Below are 22,113 nucleotides of genomic sequence, written 5' to 3' on the forward strand. Positions count from 1 at the left end.
AAAGAGCTCTGTTATAAATAGCAGAGGGTATCTGTCCTTCTTAGCAATAGCATTCAGAACATGGCAATCTATGCATGTTCTGAGAGATCAGTCTCTCTTTGCAATGAAAAAGAAACTGGCTCCTGCGGGGAAGACGATGGCCAGATGAATCCACAGGCCAGACGGTGCCACAAACACTAAGCAGAAGTCAGATTATCCTTGTCCCCAACGCATGAATTCCAAAGTGGACCATTCAATAGGGATGTGCATTCATTTAAAATGAAACTGCAAAATGCAATGAATAAGTCTAATTCGTTTCATTTGGGGGGCCCTCCGAATGAAGCAAACCATAGTTATTAGCTTTATTTTAAACTAACGATTTGGGCCTAGGTCTAGGCTTGAAGCCGGGACCTTACCTAGGGCTATCTCTGCTTTTTTAGAAGAATCGTTAGATATTATAAATAAGAGGGCTACATTATTTGTATCTTTTTCCTTAGAAAGAGATAAGGAATTTGTATTTGAAAGTTTTTTTAAGAACAAAGATGTACTGTTTTGTGGTCAGAAAAGTTTTGTTTTCCCTGATGTCTCCAGACCTACACAGGTCTGTAGGAGGCATTTCTTAACCCTGAAAAGCAGAGTATCAGGTATTGGAGCACATCAAAGATATATTTGTGATGGAGAAGGTACAGAGAAGGGCGACCAAAATGATAAAGGGGATGGAACAACTCCCCTATGAGGAAAGACTAAAGAGGTTAGGACTGTTGAGCTTGGAGAAGAGACGGCTGAGGGGGATATGATAGATGTGTTTAAAATCATGAGATATTTAGAACGGGTAAATGTGAATCGGTTATTTCCTCTTTCAGATAATAGAAGGAATAGGGGGCACTCTATGACGTTAGCATGTAGCACATTTAAAACTAATTGTAGAAAGTTCTTTTTCACTCAACGTACAATAAAGCTCTGGAATTTGTTGCCAGAGGATGTGGTTAGTGCAGTTAGTGTAGCTGGGTTCAAAAAAGGTTTGGATAAGTTCTTGCAGGAGAAGTCTATTAATGGCTATTAATCAAGTTTACTTAGGGAACAGCCACTGCTATTAATTGCATCAGTAGCATGGGATCTTCTTAATGTTTGGGTAATTGCCAGGTTCTTGTGGCCTGGTTTGGCCTCTGTTGGAAACAGGATGCTGGGCTTGATGGACCCTTGGTCTGACCCAGCATGGCAATCTTATATTCTTATGATAGGGTTAGAGAAGGCAAGGCAACAATAGGCTAGACAGATGAAGTATGGAACAGGCTAGGCAGAGGAAGATTGGAACAGACTGGGCAGATGAAGGCTGGAACAAGCAATACATACTACAACCATAGCTGGACCTGCAGCTGAGGATCAGGGTCTCTCTGGTGCTGAATTATGGGGTCAGAGCCTCTCTTGTTATGGCCGCCAGCCATGGTGCTCCGTGACCAGGGCCGGCCAATGACCGACATGGACAGGCAGTCCATGAAGTGCCGGCAGGAGCAGGCAGCCATCCCTGACGCTCTCTTTGCGGCTGATCCAGCCGCTGCTAAACATGGCCGCGTCTCCTGCCTGCCTTCCTCCTTGTTGCTGACTCCTCCCCTGCAGGGCCTTCCAAGAGCCGTGCGCGTGACTGATCTCTGATATTTAAAGGGGCCACGACAGGAAATTGTCACAGCTCCTCCCTGGGGACTCCTCCTACCTGATTGCTATTTAAGGCAAGTTCTGCTCCTCAGACCTTGCCTTGGTTTCTTGGCTTCTGGTGCTATGTTGGTGCTGTGTTGGTGCTGAGTTCCTGCTTCCGAGTTCTGTTCCTGTATCCTGTGCTCCGCTGCCTGACTTCCCCGGACCTGCTCCTGTCTTCCTGCCCGATCCCAGCTCCCGCTCCTTTCCTCCTTGGATGGATCTTCTGGCTTCTGACTCCTGGATCGGCTTCTGACCATTCCTCTGACTTTGACTCCCGGATCAGCTTCTGACAATTCCTCTGGCTTTGACTCCTGGACCGGCTTCCGACCTCCCTCAGGCTTCTGACCTCAGATTGAACATCAATCTTGCTCCTGTCTTCACGGGGGTCTACCTAAGTCCAGCCGGCCCCACGCACCTAAATGCTCAACCCGTGGGGAATTGGTGAAGCTCCAGTCGGCCCCTGCATCAGTTCAGCCTCGCCTTCCGACGGTAGGGACCTGTGAGGGTCTTCTCTCTCAGGTAGCACCAACTCTATCTCAGACAAAGGATCCACCTTTCAGAATCATAACAGTAAATCAAGGCCATGGATTTGGCGGAGGTGTCAGCCCTGCAAGCCATTCCAGGTCTGGCCCAGAGGATTTTGGAGTAACAGTGGGCCCTAGAGTCCTTGGCGTCCCCAATGGAGCGACTCAACGCCCGTTTGGATTCAGTGGTCCAGGCTCACGTAACCCCTCCACCAGCACTGACTCCTCCTGTGATGCCGGAATCCACTCGACCGATAATTCCGCTGCCTGTACTTCCACGCTATTCCAGCGAACCCCGCCTTGCCAGGGCTTCCTTAATCAGTGCAGTATGCATTTCCGCCTTCAATCTTCCCTCTTTCCGGACAACATGATGAAAACTACCTACATCCTGTCCTTGTTGGAAGGAGAGGCCCTGGCCTGGGCCTCTCCGCTATGGGAACGTTCAGATCCAGTGTTGCAAGATCTTCCTCGTTTCTTGGAGCTATTCCAGACCGTGTTTGAGGATCCAGAGAAACAGGTAGCAGCTGGATCCAATCTGCTACATCTCCGTCAAGAAGGACTTCTCTCACAGACTACACAATCTAGTTCAGAACCTTAGCATCAGAACTCCATTGGGAGGAGAGCTGTCTCTGGACTATATTCCTCGAGGGGCTGTCAGCTAAAATTAAGGACGAGCTGGCAGTCCAGGAGCTTCCATCTTCACTTGACTCCCTCATCAAGCTGACCTCCAGGATCAACCGCCGCCTACAGGAGAGGGCTTGTGAGTTTTAAAGCTTGAGAAGGTGCATGGCAACTTCTACTCCTCCACGACAATCTTCACCTGCCTCCCAAACTCCTCCCATCACTGAGGAGACCGCCGACGAACCTATGCAATTAGGACGAGGACTTCTCTCTCCGGAGGAACGGCAAAGACGCTGCAAGGCGGGCCTCTGTCTCTACTGTGGAGGATCGGGCCATCTCATTGCTCACTGCCCAATTCATCCGGGAAACTCCAAGGCCTAGGCTTCACTGGGGGAGTGACCCTAGGCATAACTTCACCTACTCCCCCGCTTATCTTGCCTGTGACCCTCTTTTGCGGAGGTCACAAATTCCCTATGCTGGCCCTGGTGGATTCTGGGGCCGGAGGAAACTACATCCTGCAGTACATGGTAGAACACCTACTCATTCCTACTCGTCCATGCCCGAGACCCTTGACTCTCTCCTCCATCCGTGGAGATCCCCTTCTGGGGAGAATAACGCACTACACGGTTCCCTCGGAATGTCACATCACACCGGCCATAAGGAACACATTACTCTATATGTCATCTCAAAAGCCATCAACCCAGTTGTACTTAGTATACCTTGGCTGCAACGCCACAACCCACAGTTCAACTGGACATCTTTGCGACTAACTCGCTGGGGCCCAGCATGCCATGAAACCTGCCTTATGTGAGTAACTTCCTCCTCTAGCTGCCTCTGTATGTCACTCTTGGAGGGCCTGCCTACTCAATACAGCCAGTTTGCCGATGTGTTCTCCAAGAAGGCCGCAGATACTTTGCCCCCGCATCGAGAATTTGATTGCGCCATTAATCTGGCTCCTGGAGCCACCCCGCCTCGTGGAAGAGTTTATCCATTGTCCGCCCTGGAGACCCGCGCCATGTCCGAATATATTCAGTACAATCTTCAGAAGGGGTTTATCCGACAGTCTACGGCCCCAGCCGGGGCCGGTTTCTTCGTCGGCAAAAAGGATGGGACTTTGTGTCCTTGTATCGACTTCCGTGGGCTGAATGCTATTACCATCAAGGACCGGTACCCGTTACCATTGATAGCCGAGCTCTTTAACCGTTTGCAGGGTGTTGTGTCCGTCGGTTCCCGACGCCCTCTCTCCACCCTCCATACCTCTTTGGTGCCTCCCTCTTCACCTGCGGGAAGATTGGCTGCCGCGGCATCCTTCTGCCGAAGTCCTCCGGCGTCCTCGGACCGGCTAGATGCTGCAACCTGCCATGTTTCCTGTCGGCCTAGAGGCCAGCTCGATGAGGGAGTCTTGCGAAGATGGAAACTCCCAGACTGCCAGCTCGTCCTTAATTTTAGCTGACAGCCCCTCGAGTTAGCAAGGGTTGGGTTACTCTACCTAAGCTACTCTGCCTCCTCGGACTTACCAGGGGTACCCGCTCCTCGGGGGCCTCGCTCTCTCCTTTGTTTTTCAGGTGACAGTCTGGAACCAGTACTCACTCCTCGAGGCCCTCGTTCCCAGACTTGCTCCGTATTCTCTTCTGCCTGGAAGTCATCACTGCAAACTACATCAGTGAGTTACCATCGCTCTCTCAGAGCTTTCCCTGGAACCGGGTACTCGCTCCTCGAGGGCCTATACATTCCAGCTCCTGGGCTTCTATTGTGTGAGTGTTACCATCAGGTTTGGTACATGAACTCTGCATACCCTGCCTACTCACTATATTTCAGTTTCTCTACAGCTCAGCCTCCAGGGATCGCTGTTCCAAAATCTGAGGGACTACAGCCCAGCCAGGCATTCCAGCTCACTACTGCCACCTCTGGTGGTTCAGTATACTGTCTAATAAAATAACTAATGTGTGTCTGTCTCCTAACTCTGAGTCTGAACGGTGGTCCCTCTCGGGATCTTCCCTGGGGGCGTGGTCATCTGTCACTGGTCCAAGGATCCACCCACAACTCTCCTAAATAACAAGAGATTGCTAACTCCTATCTGATTGCTACTCCCAACAGATAGCAGCTCCTAACAGATTGCTAACTCCATGGATCCGGCACAACTTAATGTTTTGTAGGCCATACCAGGCCTGACCCAGCACATTGTGGAGCAGCAAGATGCCTTGGAGAAACTTACTGCAGCATTTCATCAGCTACACACACAGGAGGTTCAAGGCACAGCCTCCAACCAAGAAGGTCAGTCACAGGAGGTGACTTTAAAGACTGCTGTACCACTGGCAGCTCCAATCCACTTTTCCGGAGAAATCTAGAAGACCCGGGGCTTTTTGAACCAGTGCTGCATGCACTTTGCGTTACAGCCGTCTCTATTTCCTACAGCTCTCTCCAAGACTACCTACATCCTTTCATACCTGGATGGTAGGGCCTTGTCTTGGGCATCTACCTTGTGGGAATGCAAGGACTCCATTTTGCAGGACATAGAAGGATTTATGGACTTATTTAAATCCGTTTTCGATGACCCTGCTCGAACTGCTGTAGCCGGTTCTGCTTTGGTGGAATTGAAGCAAGGCAGCAGATCATTGGCTGAATTTGCCATCGAGTTCAAAACTCTTGTGGCAGAACTTCGCTGGGACCCCAAATGTCTCAAGATACTCTTTTGCAGAGGCCTGGATATCCGTTTAAAGGACGAGCTGGCTGCTCGCCAAAAACCTGACTCGCTGGATGAATTAATAGCCTTGGCTACTCAGATTGATCACCGGCTCCGGGACAAGGTGAAGGAACCCTGGTCTAGAGTGTTACCTGGGTTGAAACAGGCCAGTGCTGTCTCTACACCTCGGATGGTTCCAGTAATCCCTGCTGCTGATACAGATGAACCTATGCAACTTGTTACGGTTGTGGACCCTTGGGCCAGCTGAGACGGTAGATGGAATGCTGTGGGAACCCACAAGAAGCGTCATAGCTGGGAGGCGGCGCTGAAGAGACTCTGGAGATGACTTCACCACTGGAAGCCCGAGGTCCCCCGGGAGGAGCCTATAGGAACCCGGGCCTCTTGGACTTAGGCGGGATCCTATGCGACCAAGGATCCGGGCAGCGTCCAGAGAGGTAGACGGAGAAGATGGCTGGACCCAGGAGGCTGGAAGAGTCTTCACCCTTGGAATCCTGCGGCTCCCCCAGGAGGAGCCCGTGAGAGCCCGAGCCGATGGGACTTTGGAGAATCCTCTGGGACAGCAAATACTGGATACCTGAGGTGGAAGAAGCTGAAGTCAGAGACCAAGAGCGAAGCCAGGAGTCAGAGATCGAAACCAAAGCCAGGGACGAAAGCCGAAGACAGAGTCGTGGGACGGAGCCAGGTCGGAAGCCAGAAGTCAGAGGATGAACCAAAACCAGGAGATGAAGCCAGGTCAGAAGCCAGGAGTCAAGAGTCAGCAGAGACGAACCAGAGGCCAACGCAGCAACTAGAGACACAGATGAACTGTGTGAACCTCTTTGCAAGGTGAGGTATAGCTGCAGCTGCCGGGTTTAAATGGGCCGGAAGTTTCTGACATCATCAAGGGCTGTTCCCGGGTATTCCCGCGCTGGCCCCTTTAAGACAGAGGCCCCGGCGCGTGTGCGCTCCTAGGGGGCGGGGCCAGCCGCGGATCGGCGCTTGTGTCTCCCTTGCAGGGAGGACGCTGCGGAGGGCCGTGTCTTCGGCCTGGGAGGCTGGAAGGAATGCATTCCTGCGGCTGGACCAGCCACATGGTGAGTGTAGGTCCCGGGGCACGGCCCGGGACCGTAACACAACTCGGTCACCGTCACTTGACCTCCAAAGAGAGAAGATTTCGGAAGAAGCGCGGCCTTTGCATGTACTGTGGTCAGCCCGACCATAATGTCTCCATATGCTCAGGTCCAGCTCCTACTGTGTAGCTGCTGGACCTGAGTCCCTTTGGAGATGACTTAATGGCCCAGAGTCCTTCAGAGGTGGATCTGCTGAAGTGGATCCTATCTGGAGTGGAGGCACTGAACCAGAGTCCCTCTGTTGTGGACTTATGGCAAGGACTGACTCATCTGGCTGTAGAGACAGAACAGGAAGAGCTGTAGTCAAGGAAATTGCAGATCTCACTAGTGCCTGGAAGAAGTTAGCTGGGGTCACCATAGAAGCTGCAGGCAGAGCTAAAACTGTGGTCTTGGGAACAATTGTTGAAGAAACCTGAACCAGATTCTGAGGAGTTGGACTAAAATCATCTTCAGAGCCTGGTTCAAATCAAGAGGACTCCTGAGAGATCCATTGTGGGGAATGCACATCCTTCTTTTCTTGTAGTTAGAGCAGATCTTGTTACAGTTTTGCTGCAAGCAGCTGATTGAGCCTGAGCTCCAGAGACTGAACTGTCATCTATTGGCTTCAATACTCCTGCAGTCTGACACAGAGGCACAGTAGCAGGATTTCTTTGTGCAGGTATTTGTTTCAGATTATTTTGGCTAGTCTTTTTTTTTACCATAAGGGTATGCTGTGTGAGGTTCTGAGTCACAGGAGCTGGTTTTAAAATTCCTGCAATCTGACACAGGGGCAGAAGAACAATGGTTCCTGAAGCAGAATTTATCTTTACAGGTGCTAGTTTAAAATTGCTTTGGCTAGTTTAATTTTGCCTGGATGTGCTGTGGTTTTCAGGAGAGCTTGTGGATGGGAAGCCATTTTCAGTGAATCACAGCCAAAAAAAGTGATCTAAAAATGGAGGGTTTGCATTGCAATCCTGCATTAGGGTTGTCAACTGGCTCCAGATTTTCAAGTCTTGAATGAGTAGATGTGAATTGGTTATTTACACTTTTGGATAATAGAAGGACTAGGTGGCACTCCATGAAGTTGGCAAGTAGCATATTTAAGACTAATCGGAGAAAATTCTTTTTCACTCAATGCACAATTAAGCTCTGGAATTTGTTGCCAGAGGATGTGGTTAGTGCAGTTAGTATAGCTGGGTTCAAAAAAGGTTTGGATAAGTTCTTGGAGGAGAAGTCCATTAACTACTATTATTCAAGTTGACTTAGGGAATGGCCTCTGCTATTACTGGCATCAGTAGCATGGGAACTTCTTGGTGTTTGGGTACTTGCCAGGTTCTTGTGGCCTGGATTGGCCTCTATTGGAAACAGGATGCTGGGCTTAATGGACCCTTGGTCTGATCCAGCATGGCAATTTCTTATGTTCTTATGTTGATCCAGTTCTGGTTTTACCCCATTGTATGCTGGGACTTATTCTAATTTACTTATTGTATTCACTAAGATAATCAAGACTATAAGTATCTGAATGCAGAGGATTAAAGCCTGGATCTACCTGTCCTGAAATTTGGAGCCAGTTGGCAACCCTAACTGCCCCCACTTGGCAGGGTTAGGGAAATGGCAGTGAAAATACTCCATAACGGGTGGTGGGTTCCAGATTTGGCAGCCAGGCATATCCAATAAAGGGCAGCCTCAGGGATGGTTTTTGGTGCTAGAGCAGGAGCATAGTCATTCGTGACTACAGCAGGATGAGATAAATATTTTCTGAACTTACCAGGCTGGCAGGGAGTCCTGGACCCACTTCTGTGGGGGTTGTTTGGCCTTTTCATTCTGTCATGTTCAGGCAAGCAGGGATCAGGGATTACTCCTATAGGAGCAGGGCCAGACTCTGGGGCAAGGCCAGACTGAGTCCTCTGCCTGTACCAGCCACCTCCCCTGCAGGTTGAACCCTTGGATTCTGATGGCTGTCAGGACTTAACTGGAACACAGCACAGTCTGGGAGCTGGAACCTGGCACAGGCTGGGCTGGAGACATGGCTGGTACTGAGGGCAGACAGGATCTGTATACAGACAGGGCTGAAGACATGGACTGGAACAAGGGCAAGGCTGAGGCAGGAGACAATGCTGAGACTGAAGACAGGCAAACAAGGGTTTGAGATGAGAGCAAGACCTGAACTGGAAACAGGGACTGGACTGGAAATAAAGACTGGACTTAAGGACAGGACAAGGACTGGATAAGGACAGGGCTGGAACAAGCAGCAATAAACAAGAAGGCCCAAATAGAGTACAAGGTTGAGCTAGGCGAATCTAGAAGGCTTGAAAACTGCAAAGCAGGACAGGAAGCCCTGGAAGGCCTCTGAGCAAGGCAGGGAGCCCTGGAAGGCCACAGAATGAGGCAGGAAGGCTGGGAAGGCCACAGAGCAAGGCAGAAGGGCAGGGTAGGCCACGAGGCAGGAAAGCATGGCAAGGATGGCCAGGTCAAGGATCCTGGGTGACTTAATGAAATGGCAAGGATTGTGTGGAAAGGTTGGGTTAAGTAGGGCTGGAGATACCACCTCGTGGAATCAACAAGAAGGCGGCTAGAGCAGCTGTGAGGGAAGCTCACTGATGACCTCTGCTGGTGGGGGATGGGGGCTGTGTTGCAGGCAGAATCATGATACTAGGCATGTCCTCCATAACAGGTTGCTTGGTAAGGAAACAATGGGTCCTCATTTGTACGTGTGTAATTTTTCTGCCCTGACCAAGTTACGTCCATCCAGAACACCATACACATTATGCACATTGTGACAGTATTATTATTTTATTTTATTTATAATTCCACTTTTCAGTCACTTTCAAAGTGAATTACATTCAGGTACTGTAGGTATTTCCCAATCTCTCGAGTGCTTACAATCTATGAGGTAGATTTTAAAAGCGTTGCTCGTGCAAAAATGGCCACATACATGGACCATGCAAATTTTAAGAAGCCGGGAAGGACAAGTATCCAGAATAAGGAGGCAAAAAAGGGGTGTTTTGGTGGCAGGGCCAAGACTGACACATGTAACCACAAATTTTTCAAAGGCAACGCACGTTATTTACCTGCATAACTTTGCTGAGAGAGAGAGAGAGACTCTGTATATATAGGTACCACTGTAGAGGGGGAACTTTGAATCAGGGTGGGTTTTCGGGAGGTGGATTGGGGTTACAGACACATTCAAAGGTATCCATTGTAAAATTGACATCACTAAAGAATTTTAGTCCTTACAAGCAATGAAAAATCTAACAAGAGGTCTAGAACGGGTAGATGTGAATCGGTTATTTACTCGGTTTTTTACTCTTTCGGATATTAGAAAGACTAGGGGGCACTCCATGAAGTTAGCATGTGGCACATTTAAAACTAATCGGAGAAAGTTCTTCTTCACTCAACGCACAATTAAACTCTGGAATTTGTTGCCAGAGGATGTGGTCAGTGCAGTTAGTATAGCTGTGTTTAAAAAAGGATTGGATAAGTTCTTGGAGGAGAAGTCCATTACCTGCTATTAAGTTCACTTAGAGAATAGCCACTGCCATTAGCAATGGTAACATGGAATAGACTTAGTTTTTGGGTACTTGCCAGGTTCTTATGGCCTGGATTGGCCTCTGTTGGAAACAGGATGCTGGGCTTGATGGACCCTTGGTCTGACCCAGTATGGCATTTTCTTATATTCTTATGTTCTTAAGAGGAGTTGATTTGTACACTGCAGTCTCTGCTAGCTGCATTGTACAAATCAACTCCTTTTCAAATCACTTATAGGGACTAAAATTCTTTAGTGATGTCAATTTTACAATAAATACCTCTGAATGTGTCTGTAACCCCAACCCACCTCCCGAAAACCCACTCTGATTCAAAGTGCCCCTCTCCAGTGGTACCTATATATAAAGTGTCAGACTGACCCTATACAAAGGTGCTCTCTCTCTCTCTCCCCACTTATGTGAGCATGTAAGATATGCATGTATAGGTTGTTGGCATACACGTGTCATGAGTATTTTAAATGGGCGCACGCGTGTTTCTTTTAAAATTTACCTGTATGTTAGTACCTGAAGCAATGGAGGTAAAGTGACTTGCCCAAGGTCACAAGGAGCAACAGTGGGACTTGAATCCTGGCTTCCCTGGTTCACAGCCCACTCATCTAACCACTAGGCTACTCTTCTATTCTCAAAAGTATGTATGTACTTTTAGGCAGCTGAGAAGACATTTAGTCATATTCGGTCATTCTACCCATATAATCCCTATTTATTCCCATGTTGATCCCCACTAAGCCTTTACCCCAAAATATACCTTCAGAAACATTTCTACTATACATCTTAAGGCAGCCAGAGCTGCTCTATATTTGGATCAGAAAAGGCACTTATATTGAAAATTAATTGTCTGAAGTAACAAGTACTGTATGAAGAACCATATTACTACAAATAACTGACTATGATGTAAGAATGAGGGGTTTGTCTAGTAATCTCATAAACTAAAGATGAATGAAACATTCAGAACTGAAACTGAACCAGGCAGATTTTTAGCTTGATTCAAATTTGTCTGCTTTTCTAAATTTTCTCAGGTTCTATTGGAAAATTCATTGAAACATTTTGATTGAATCTGAGGAAAATATGATCTGATTTGCTGGACTCTGTATTGAATGTGCCTGCTATAGACTCATAAAATTAGGCAAATCTACATATTAAAATGGAGATTCACAAATTTTGAGAAATAAATTAATAAATCCATATTTTATTATAATTTAACTAAGATCGGACATAAGATATAGAGCAAGCATGTTTACAGCCAGAGTATGGTGACAACTAGTAGATAACAGATACTGCTGTTCCATAAGAATCAACTTTCTTAGGAACAAGGCTGAAAGCACTGATGTAAAATAAGATAAGGCTTTGAAGGAACATGCCAGTTAAAAATGTTCATCAACCACAAATACATGAACAGCCTAAGATGGAAAATTCTTTAGCAGAAATCAAACATTAACAGCATCTGTGGTGTAGATATTGTTGTTCTTCACAGAACATGTCTTTAAGGTTTCATTATGTAGCTTCTGAACCATATTGACATTTGTAGGATTTGTTCATGGATGATGAACATTATAGGACTCAGGAAGCAAGTTGTCCTCACTAGCTTTATCCTTACTGTCAATGCAGGATAGCTCTGAAGGTTTATCTATCAACTGTGCAAATTAAAAATACTGCAGGCTCATGGATGTACATGATCTGCTGGCAGGCAAAACTCTTGCAAAATTATCAAACAGTGCATTAGAACATGGCCTGCCAAATAATTGTGTATGAAATAGCTGTATAAACCTCATGGAAAACAATCAATATGTAAAGCTAATAGTTTATTAGCTCGCAGTGTTTAAGAATTGAAGTTATTCCAGAAGAAAAGCACTGATGGAACCCATGGGTTTTGGATTCTGTGAGGGTAATTTTCAAGGCACTTCAGGGGATAAATCAGTGTTTTACCTGCTATCATTATAGTGGATGATACTGACACCTTTCAGCCAGTGTTGGTACTGAAGACCTTAGCATTTCCTGTACAGACAGAACAGCAGACAAGAAAATATGGATTCACACATGGCAACTGACTTGATGGGGCTGCAGAGAAGGAATCACTAGCATGGCCTTCAAAAGGCCTTGTTCTTACAATATTGCATAGGCTGTAGTGCTGTCCCCATTGTTTTTGAAAATTCATTGTTTTTTAAAATTTAGATTTAGCTGCAGTAGCAGCAGCAGCAGCAGCAGTGCAAGTCCCCACTGAGATCAGTATTGTGATCAGTATTGTAATCAGTATGGGGCCCAGGCGATGCAGAATTGCAATTCTAGGCTCTGAGATCTAGATTCTTCCCAACTTTGTTTCTCTGCATGACATTTGGTAAATTACTCTGGGTTAGGGATGTGAATCGTTTTCCATATCGTCTTAACGATAGAAATCGTGTGGCAGGGCAAGAAAATCGTCTTAGGCACGATTTTTTAGTTAAAAAATCGTTAAAAATCGTTTTTTTCCGATTAGTGCGCACTAACTCGAGTTAGTGCGCACTAACGGGAGTTAGTGCGCACTAACTGGGAGTTAGTGCGCACTAACTGAAAATGATACAATTTGACACTTTTCAGGTCAGTTAAGGTCAGTTTAGGAATGAATATGTATTCCTATTGGCTGCCCTCTTATTTATTCATGTTACCAAGTTTCCTACTGACAGTATATGGGGGATGGGAAATGGAAACAGTTGGTAGCTTGACAAAACAAGTAATGTGATCAGTCAATGTGACTAGAACTTGTGCCCTAACCCTGATACCAGGGGTATTGTGATCTTCCTGCACACAGTGCCCTATCCCTATTAATACCAGGAGTGTTGTGATCTTCCTGCACACAGTGCCCTATCCCTAATACCAGGGGTGTTGTGATCTTCCTGCACACAGTGCCCTATTCCTGATACTGGGGGTGTTGTGATCTTCCTGCACACAGTGCCCTATTCCTGATACCGGGGGTGTTGTGATCTTCTTGCACACATCCCGATATCAGGGATAGGGCACTGCATGCAGGAAGATCACAACACTCCTGGTATTAATAGGGATAGGGCACTGCATGCAGGAAGATCACAACACTCCTGGTATTAATAGGGATAGGGCACTGCATGCAGGAAGATCACAACACCCCTGGTATCAGGGATAGGGCACTGTGTGCAGGAAGATCACAATACCCCGGAGGAGTGAGGGTCAGGCAGCTCCCCCCTGTCTGTGAAGCCAGCCTCTCACTAGTAATGCAGGGGGGGGGCTGTCTCAGACTTCACCACCCCCCCCCCCCCCCCCCCCTTACCCACACACCATTCACTAGCTGGGACATGGGGGAAGTCAGGAGTGAGGGTCAGGCAGCTCCCCCCTGTCTGTGAAGCCAGCCTCTCACTAGTAATGCAGGGAGGGAGCTGTCTCAGACATCACCATCCTCCCCCCCCCCCCTCACCCACACACCATTCACTAGCTGGGACATGGGGGAAGTCAGGAGTGAGGGTCAGGCAGCTCCCCCCTGTCTGTGAAGCCAGCCTCTCACTAGTAATGCAGGGAGGGAGCTGTCTCAGACTTCACCATCCACCCCCCCCCCCCCTCACCCACACACCATTCACTAGCTGGGACATGGGGGAAGTCAGGAGTGAGGGACAGGCAGCTCCCCCCTGTCTGTGAAGCCAGCCTCTCACTAGTAATGCAGGGAGGGAGCTGTCTCAGACTTCACCATCCCCCCCCCCCCCCCTCACCCACACACCATTCACTAGCTGGGACATGGGGGAAGTCAGGAGTGAGGGTCAGGCAGCTCCCCCCTGTCTGTGAAGCCAGCCTCTCACTAGTAATGCAGGGAGGGAGCTGTCTCAGACTTCACCATCCTCCCCCCCCCTCACCCACACACCATTCACTAGCTGGGACATGGGGGAAGTCAGGAGTGAGGGTCAGGCAGCTCCCCCCTGTCTGCGAAGCCAGCCTCTCACTAGTAATGCAGGGAGGGAGCTGTCTCAGACTTCACCATCCTCCCCCCCCCCCCTCACCCACACACCATTCACTAGCTGGGACATGGGGGAAGTCAGGAGTGAGGGTCAGGCAGCTCCCCCCTGTCTGTGAAGCCAGCCTCTCACTAGTAATGCAGGGAGGGAGCTGTCTCAGACTTCACCATCCTCCCCCCCCCCCCCTCACCCACACACCATTCACTAGCTGGGACATGGGGGAAGTCAGGAGTGAGGGTCAGGCAGCTCCCCCCTGTCTGTGAAGCCAGCCTCTCACTAGTAATGCAGGGAGGGAGCTGTCTCAGACTTCACCATCCTCCCCCCCCCCCTCACCCACACACCATTCACTAGCTGGGACATGGGGGAAGTCAGGAGTGAGGGTCAGGCAGCTGGGAGGGAGCTGTCTCAGACTTCACCATCCTCCCCCCCCCCCCTCACCCACACACCATTCACTAGCTGGGACATGGGGGAAGTCAGGAGTGAGGGTCAGGCAGCTCCCCCCTGTCTGCGAAGCCAGCCTCTCACTAGTAATGCAGGGAGGGAGCTGTCTCAGACTTCACCATCCTCCCCCCCCCTCACCCACACACCATTCACTAGCTGGGACATGGGGGAAGTCAGGAGTGAGGGTCAGGCAGCTCCCCCCTGTCTGTGAAGCCAGCCTCTCACTAGTAATGCAGGGAGGGAGCTGTCTCAGACTTCACCATCCTCCCCCCCCCCCCTCACCCACACACCATTCACTAGCTGGGACATGGGGGAAGTCAGGAGTGAGGGTCAGGCAGCTCCCCCCTGTCTGTGAAGCCAGCCTCTCACTAGTAATGCAGGGAGGGAGCTGTCTCAGACTGGTATCAGGGTTAGGGCACTGTGTGCAGGAAGATCACAACACTCCTGGTATTAATAGGGATAGGGCACTGTAAGAGATGACTGTAGTAGATTGAATAAAGATCTGATGTTTCTGCTCTCCTCACACCAAACAAAAACAACACACAAGCAGAGAAGCCCTTCTTACAAAGCTGAGCTAGTGAGTTAAGTAGGAGGAAAAGTAAACATACTGGTGCCAGTGTGGCTACTTAAAAAATACACTTACCAACAATCAATTACATATATTTGAACTGTGTACAGTTCCAGCCAGGACCACCTTTCTAAAATGCACAGTGATTGGCAAATTCAACATGCACTAGCATTTCAGGTGCCTGCTAACAAAAATAATAAACAAACAAGTTCTAGTCACGTGAGTGCTGATCATTACATTACTTTTTTTGTCAAGCTTCCAACTGTTTCCATTTCACATCCCCCCAACCATATTGGTAACATCAATAGATAAGAGCACAGCCAGCCAATAGGAATACATACATACATATTCATTCCTAAGTGACCTTTACTGACCTGGGAAGTGTGAACACTTTGTTTCATTTTCTGTTGGTGTTCGTTAGTTTCCAGTTCCATTTCCCATCCCCCCAACCATCACCTCAGTGGTAACCTTGGTAACATCAATAGATAAGAGGGCAGCCAGCCAATAGGAACACATATTCATTCCTAACTGACCTTCAGTGACCTGGAAAGTGTTTATTTGTATCATTTTCAGTTAGTGCGCACTAAATCGAGTTAGTGCGCACTAACGGGGAGTTAGTGCGCACTAACACGATTTAACGATTTTTAACGATAAATCGTTAGAATTTCTATTGTATCGTGTTCTATAACGATTTAAGACGATATAAACATTATCGGACGATAATTTTAATCGTTGAAAAACGATTCACATCCCTACTCTGGGTACTAAAGCACGGATAGGTAACTCCGGTCCTCAAATGCTGCAAACAGGTCGGGTTTTCAGAATCTCCACAATAAATATGCATGAGAGAAGTTTCCTTGTACTGCCTCTATTGTATATGAATCTATTTCATTTTTATATTCATTGCAGAGATCCTGAAACCCAAACCTGTTAAGGGCACTTGAGGATTGGAGCTGTCTATCCCTGTACTATAGGGTTTTTCCCATTTTGGTTTCTATAGGTAAGAAGTGTAATGCATACAACCAAAGTATTTCCCTTGGCCATAATTTCCCTAAACAGAACAAAGTATTAATAATTTGTTCCTTTGCCCCCCCCCCCCCCAATTTTTTGCTCCACTTAATAAAACTCATCCTCATAATTAAAACCATAGTTTATTGATTAAGATTTATAAGCTAATAAATAGTAATGAAAAACATACTACAGTATTAGAATTAAAGGTTACAACTCTCTGAGTAGCATGTTTGCTTAGACTGGACACTAGTACCTAAAGACATACAGCCAGAGCCAGAGTCTGAAAGGAGATAAGGGTTTGAGAGAGAAAGAGGGGTGATGGGATATGGATGGGGGGGGGGGGGGAAAGGGGTTTGGGGTGTAGCAGACATAAGGGGTAATAGGGGAACATGCATAATAGAAAGCCGAAAGGATATTTTGTGTGTGTGTGTTGCAGGGGAAAGATTATGCAAGGGGTTGACTGGTGGTAAAAGTGAATCAGAGAAAGGGTGATGGGGAGAAATATAAGAGGTGATAATTGGTGGTAAGAGAGAGAAAGCAAGGTTGATAGGTTAAGGGAGACAAAATTGAGTAAAATGAAATGGTTTAGATGTGAGGATAATGGGGAGCGTATGAGAGGGGGTGGCTGTTGAGGAAGCAGGGAACCAGTTAGATTGTTGGAAGGAACAACCCAGTGAGGGGGAGATGGAGGATGAGAGGAGCAATGGAGGGGCAGTTAGGGAGGTGACGTTTTGGGATAGGAAGAACTGAAGAATGAGAGATGAAGAGAAGGAGGGATGAGATCCAGGTGTGAGAGGAAAGAGAGAGTGAAGTGATGCTGGTGTAATGGAGAGATTTAGAGCACAGAAGAGAGAAATGAAGGAAAGAGATGTTGCAGAGGATAGGAAGTGATGAATACAGGAAAATAAAAAAGTAGAATGGAAAGGAGACAATGGAAAAGGAGTTAAGAGAAGGAAGATGAAGACATTAGGAAAAAGAGACAAGAGACCAATACAAAAGAAACCCCACCCAGATAACAAAGGTGTTATGACTGGGGTAGTGGACCCTTGGGCTGGCCATGCGGAGAGGTGGCAGAACATGAAGGAGACTCTACAGAGATGGAATGGCCGGGAGGCAGCACGGAGCCAGGAGACCGAACAGGATCTTCAACCTGGAAGCCCGAGATCCCCTCGGGAGGAGCCCGTGAGTACCCGAACCGCTGGGACTTGGGAGAGGTCTCCCAGGACGACGGGTCAGCAGCGTGAAGAACGGTCCAAGTTCAGGGCTGGCGGCAGACAAAGGAAACCAATAGACGAACCAGAGTCAGGAACCAGGAAGACAGTCCGAGGGCAAGGCAAGGCTGGAACTGGAACGGAGGTCTGGAGCAGGAGCGGAGACTGGGTCAGGAGCGGAGGCTGGATCAGGAACGGAAGCTGGATCAAGGCTGGAGCAGGAGTGGAGGCTGGATCAGGAATGGAGGCTGGATCAGGAACAGAAGCTGGATCAAGGCTGGAGCAGGAACAGAAGCAGGATCAAGGCTGGAGCAGGAACGGAACAGCAACTAGATACACAGGAGTGAACCTCGTTGCAAGGCAGTTTCCTGGTGCAGGGCCTGGGTATATATACCCTGCTGGCGTCTGATGTCACTCTGGGGGCCGGCCGAGGTTTCCCGCGCCTGCAGCTATAAAGGCTGCCTCTTCACGCGAGTTCGTATGCGGTGGGTGGGGCCAGGCCCGGGAACTCGACGGCGTGTATCCCCATGGCTCTTCCCATATGGTTGGTGCCAGTTTCTTAAGTTGTCCCCAGTAGACCAGCAGGATCCTAGTAACACTGGTGTTCTTTGTTCTTACAGGATTGTTCTAGGGAAGGGGGGAGGGGAGACTGAGCGTGATTGTAGAATTTAATTATAGAATTTTTTTTTTTGGGGGGGAGAGGGAGAGACCATATTGGCCCCCTTCCCAAGTCTTATGTACCTAGTAGTGCCTCTGTTCCCAGTCCTGGCTGGCCTAAGTAGCAGAGTCCTGGGCTACTGCTTGCCATTGATCCACTGAAGGGGTTCAAAGTCTTCCCAAATATAGGAGTTTCCTTGATAATAAAATATGATAACGTGACTGTGTTCATATCTGAAAATTCTTTTAGCTGGTGTAGCAGGGCTATGCCTCTGCTACTAATATTTTCCCCATGTCACATCTTTGTGGTAGTTTGCATACTGGGATTTTCCTTTTGTCATAGCCAGTCCTCTACCTTTTTGGCATTGGTTAGCTCCCCCCATATAAAATGTGTTTGAAGCATGTGCAAAAGGGTCTTTCTTCTTCTCCAGTTGATTGACCAAGGGGTTGGAGTGGCTGCTTGGAGTTCCCAGTGAGATTCCCTTGCAAGGTAGGAGATTTTTTTGAGTAGGAGGTTTGGGTGAGCCTCACAGTTTACCGGTTATCATATTGTCTGAATTTTGGAGATTTTTTCTGTCTTTGGACTAGTTCCTGACACAAGGACCAGTTTTCCGCTTGCTAGAAGGACTGGAGGTTGATGGTGGTTGCTGTCCCATGACCAGTCAACAATGGGCTGAAACTGCTACTTTGGAAAGATATTTTGGACCATCTGAAGAGAGAGGGATTTTTGCTTTATTGTTCCCTTCTAGCACAAGCTAGAGGAAGAAGAAAATGTTCCCACCCTTCTTGGGGAGGGTTTTTGCCTGGACACTGATTCAGAGGAAGGTAAATAAGAACATAAGAACATAAACGAGCTATTAGACCCTGTACCATAGGTAAAGAAACAGTGGGCCGGATTTTAAATGCCCTGCGCGCGTAAATCTGGCCAGATTTACGCGCGCAGGGACCTCGCGCGCTGGCGCGCCTATTTTGCAGAGGCCGCTGGCGCGTGCACAGCCCCAGGACGCGCGTAAATCCCGGGGCTTCGTAATATCCTTCGTAAAAGGGGCGGGAGGGGGCATGTCCGGGGCGTGTCCGGGGTCAGGGGGCGGTTCGGGGCAGGACCGGGGGCGTGGTGCCGACCACGGGGGCATGGTCGAGGCCTCCGGACCAGCCCCCGGGACGGGTGATGGCGCGTCAGCAACCCGCTGGCTGGGAGACCAGGAAGGAAGATGGGCAGAGCTAGGGCCTTCAGCAGCGTCGTGAAGCCTGGAGACAGTTGGAGGTGGCTCCTGCCGCTAAAGAGGAGCTGCACCGGGGCGTCCCAAGCCCCGAAGAAGAGGAGATCGGCTGTGGCGGCTTTCTGCTGCGAAGAAGGACTTTGGCGGAGGCACTCGAGCCGCGGAGGAGGAGGAGGGAATCCTGGCGAGAGGATTCCTCCACAGGGAGCGTCAGCGGCGCGGCTCCAGCCGCCCAGGAGGAGAAAGACTTTGCTGTGACCCTTCAGTTATGTGGTCTCAAACCAAGAGGGGTTACATTGGCAACCCAATAGTTTTTCCATAAAAATGATGTTGCACTGATTCCTGAAAGATGCCTTGCCCTTTCCCACTACTCTCCTTCTCCCCTACAAACAGAACCAGTTTCTCCATATTAACAAAGAAGCAATTGTATCTTTACTAAAATAAATGGGGTGGAAAGAAAGTTCCCTCCGAGGCCGCTCTGATTTCGGAGCGGCCTCGGAGGGAACAGGCAGCGCGCGCCAGGCTCGGCGTGTGCAAGTTGCACAAATGTGCACCCCCTTGTGCGTGCTGACCCCAGATTTTATAAGATACGTGCGGCTACGTTTAACAAATCACTGTGCGCTGTATCTCAAGAAGCTTCTGATTGAACTTGTTTTCACATACTTTAGCCACTTTAAAACTTTCTTTGTACTCATTCATACTTTCATTAAAGTTGTTTAAGCATATTTCAGTTCTGTACTTTCATAAAAATATTTTAAGGTTGTCCTGTTCAGCAGGAAGTGATGGATTCAGATACCTCAAGAAATGCATTCTTCTGTCAACACTTGCATATGAACCTGATCTTTATCGAAATATCTGACAGTCCAATTGTTTTGTTTACATGTTTTATGCACTGACTTTGGAAAAGTTAGTGTAATTTGATATTCTGTCTTGTCTGTTCTCACTGCAGAGTTCAAGAATCGTCTCTTTCATTTATGGCATGAGCACGAGGGATGTGCATCAATTTCGATCTGAATGGAAAAACATGACAAATGAATTAATTTTTTTTTTTTTTTGGTTTGCTTCAGGTCAACTGAACCAACTGGCTGCAGTCCCCCCCAAAATACGAACCCTTTATGGTTTATTTCGTTCAGTCCTAATAAAATCTATGAGGGATGCAAAGCATGCATTTTTTTTTAACTTCAAGCCAGAGTGGAGCAAGTTAAGGGATAGGAAGAGAAACGAACAGCAAATCAAGTTTCAGCACTTTTTCAACCAGCTTATCCCAGCCGGGAGTTGCATGTCATGACTTTTTCACTTTTTTTTAGATGAAAGTGAAACTACGAACTCTTTTGTTCTCAGTCACTCCTCTGTTGGATCTCAGAGAGAGGTGGCAGTGATTCTGAAGGTCCTTGCTTAAATATTTAGAATAAAATAAAATGTAAAAAATATATATATTTTCAGGAGAAAGCAAAGTGTGCTGTTAGTCATTCACTGATGCTGTGCCAATGGCTGCAGAAAAGATACAGAACATCAGACAAAAAAAGGGGCGTGGCATGGGTGGGGTGTGAGCATTCTGGGGTGGGCCAAGAGATGTGCGCTTATGTATCTATCTGTGTGCCCAGGTCTAGTGCCGCATAACCTCTGCTAATAAGGAGGTGTAAGTCCAAATAAAAATGTTTGTAGGCATCTCTCAGGTGTGTTTGAGGAGTCTGGGTCAACTGAGGGGGATTCAGGCTAACAAACCAGGGGGGTTTGGAGGATCCAGCTATAGACTGGGCAAACTAGTGGACGAACTGGTTAAACTAGTGGATACACGACTGTTATAGAATTCTCCCACTTCCGGGCTCAAACCCAACTTTACGCATCTGAGTGCGCCCACTCGCAAAATTGGGCACACATATATGAGTTCTGGGGCTATTTTATAACATAAGTGCGCATGTATGTGCATGTTATAAAATGACTTCTTATCTGGGTACGTACCGACACACTTGTATATGTGTGCCTACATGTCAGTTTGAAAGTTACCATCTATGAACATAAGAATTGCCATACTGGATCAGACCTAGGGTCCATCAAGCCTAGTACCCTGTTTCCCATCTCCACTGTTAGTATGGTACAGGGGCAAGAAAAGGCAGACTCACTAGAGGGCTGCAGCAGCATTGGTATGCTAGGAGAAGGAGGGCATCAGCCAAAACCAGTGCAGTGCTCCCTATTCCATTCTGACCTGTGTCTGCAGCTGATCTATACTGTTTGACGGTCATGGGGTCATCCTGCAACCGGCAGCACCCACCCCAGCACCTCCTCTGGCCTCCCAGCATGGCAAGAATGCTACCGCATGCAGATGGGCTCTTCATGGCAGCCACCCCAATGACATCAGCGCTACCGTCACCCCCCCTTATGCACCTGTGCACACGCGCCTTATGTAGGCCTTGTAGCAAGAATTCTCTTGAGGCACCCTCCAATGACATCATCCCTGCCTCTGTAACAGGTCACCTGCCTTGTGTATAGTATGTATTGTTTCCATGCCTCATCTTGTCCAGCCTGCCTTGCCTCGTCTCATCCATCCTGTCTTGTCCTCTCTCTCCAGTCTGCCTTGCCTTGTCTCCTCTGCCTACCCTGACTTGTTCAGTCTTTCCTGCATCTGACCACTACCTGGACCTTGACTACACTTTGTCTGCTGCCTGCCTCTGACCACTGCCTGGATCTGGACCAAGTTACTCGCTGCCTGCCCTGACCCTCGGCCTGCCTCTGATGTCTTTCTCTGATCGTCGCCTGCCCAGACCTAGCTTGACCTCAGGCCCTTTCCCTTTGCCCTGTGAGATCACTGCCTAAGTCTTGCCCTGGGAGACCAAGGGCTCAATCTGCAGGGAAAAGAATTGGTAAAGGTGAAGCTCCAGACCAGTGTAGTCCCAGGTTAAAC

General features: G+C 48.2%; 1 long non-coding RNA gene across 1 annotated transcript in view; it reads left to right on the plus strand.

Annotated features, from left to right (window-relative positions):
* The window catches only part of LOC115085071, a 68,498-nt gene extending 47,908 nt beyond the window's left edge, over window positions 1-20,590 (plus strand). The window contains exon 3 of the long non-coding RNA XR_003854705.1: window positions 20,279-20,590. This is a non-coding gene — a long non-coding RNA (uncharacterized LOC115085071). The remainder of the gene's footprint in view (window positions 1-20,278) is intronic.
* Window positions 20,591-22,113: the final 1,523 nt, after the last annotated feature.

The sequence above is a fragment of the Rhinatrema bivittatum genome, chromosome 2, assembly GCF_901001135.1.
Source record: "Rhinatrema bivittatum chromosome 2, aRhiBiv1.1, whole genome shotgun sequence".
NCBI classification, from domain to species: Eukaryota; Metazoa; Chordata; class Amphibia; order Gymnophiona; family Rhinatrematidae; genus Rhinatrema; species Rhinatrema bivittatum.